The 1,905-nt window shown below is 37.3% G+C and overlaps 1 pseudogene; it reads left to right on the top strand.

The window, feature by feature from the left end:
* The window catches only part of LOC107553943 (transcription termination factor 2, mitochondrial-like), a 961-nt pseudogene extending 245 nt beyond the window's left edge, over nt 1-716 (top strand).
* The last annotated feature ends 1,189 nt before the right edge of the window (nt 717-1,905 follow it).

Here is a 1,905-nt window from a genome sequence, read left to right on the forward strand (position 1 = left end):
CTGTGGATGTCAGTATGCACCAGTCAGAAGGATCTAGTAGGAATCATAGAAAAATTCCCCGCTTCGTTTTTCACCTCGTCCTCCGATCACGACAACCAGAAAGCCAACATTGCATATTTCCAGATGTTACATCTCAACAAACGCAACATCAGCAAGCTCATGGCCAGTGCCCCTCAGAGCTTCAGGTGACCCATCGCTTACACAGAATCCCTATGCGCTTCTAAAACTTCCGGACACCTTACACGATAACGTGGCGTTCCTACGCAACGTGGGCTTTACCGGTGATGAGCTCTTGAGGCTGCTCCAAACTAAAGGGATTTGTTACTGAGCTGAACCCTGAAAGTATGAGACTCACACTGAGCTACTCCCGGGAGACCCTGGGATGCACAGAAGCAGAGCTCAGGCAGATCGTACATCAGTGTCCAGCCTTGTTATATTATTCTGTGCCTATACTAGCTGATCGCTTCAAAGGCCTCCTTACTGCTGGAGTCAGTATGGAGCAGATCATGGAGACTCCCACAGTGTTAGAACTGACAACGCAGATAGTTAAGTATCGCATTCAGAAACTGCGCTCTTTTGGTTATGATGTGTGTTCAGGTAGACTGGAAGTCCTCAACAGTACCAAGAAGGACTTTGAGATGAGCTACGGGAAATTGCGTCTTAGGCAAGAGAGGCCACTTTTTAATCCAGTAGCTCCACTTCGAACAAAAGATTAAGCATGGAAGCCTGTTTCCAACATGGAATTTTAAAAAAAATATAGTAATTGCAACATTTTAATGTAAATTCTGACTTTATTTCTTGCAATTCCGAGTTTGCATCTCACAATTTTGCATTAAAAAGGTCATAAACTACCTCTGTTTTTATTTTGTACTGTTCTCTGAGGTCCACTTATAATGTTATCAAGATTTTTACATCAAAAAACGTAAACATAATTTAGAAGCAATAGGCTATTTTCTGTCCTGTTTTTAACCCCCCTCATCAGAACGCTGTGTCTGAATAGTTGTGGCGGACTGTAGACTCGGAAGTTAAACGCCCACTGCTAGGATTGGCTTGTGTCTGTTTGACAGTCTACGTCCTTTACAGATGGAAGCTGCTGTGATTTAGGTTAAAAGTGCATAAATACTCATATCAAACATACAGTACATATCAAACGATCTGTTTGACAGAAAGCAATAGTGACCACATAATAAAAACAGTTACTCACAGTTGTGTTGCGACATTACTGTCGGATCCAATATAGTTGGCACAGCATCGTCTTTTAGTTTCGATCTTTCTGACAATCCCACATCGAATTGTGCCTTGTTTGTAAACGAGTCCGCTGTAAAATGAAGTGAGTTCTTACTAGGGCTGGAGCTATCGATTATTTTAGTAATTGAGTATTTTACAGATTATTCCATCGATTAATTGAGTAATCGGATAAGATGTAATTTTTCTTTATTAAAGAGCAATACTAAATATACAAGAGAAAATCAGATGGGTCTCTTAAAATAAACAACTAATTTGTTTCCTTTTTAGAAAAAAATTAAAAATTGTATTGCTGAAATTGCATGCATTAATAACCGTGAAAACTAAACCCATTTAATGCATTTAATTGCCAAATTACATTCAAAATGCAAATGCAAATATATCAATAAAATAAAGAAAAATACTAAATCTATTTCACATTACTTTAAAAAAGGTAAACATTACAACCTAAAACTAAGGCATAAATCAAGAAATATAAAAAACAATTTCACATTACTTTAAAAAAGGTAAACAAAAATCAGTGGACAGGAAGGTAACTTGGAACAAGAACAAGAGTCCATACATAATTTCTAAACACATTTTTCATTATATTCTATGTACTGGTCAGTTCACAGCAGTGATAGAAATTAATCTGTTCCAATAACTTTAAATAGATTTTTA

Source organism: Sinocyclocheilus grahami, unplaced genomic scaffold (genome assembly GCF_001515645.1).
Source record: "Sinocyclocheilus grahami isolate Dianchi unplaced genomic scaffold, SAMN03320097.WGS_v1.1 scaffold487.1, whole genome shotgun sequence".
Taxonomy (NCBI): domain Eukaryota; kingdom Metazoa; phylum Chordata; class Actinopteri; order Cypriniformes; family Cyprinidae; genus Sinocyclocheilus; species Sinocyclocheilus grahami.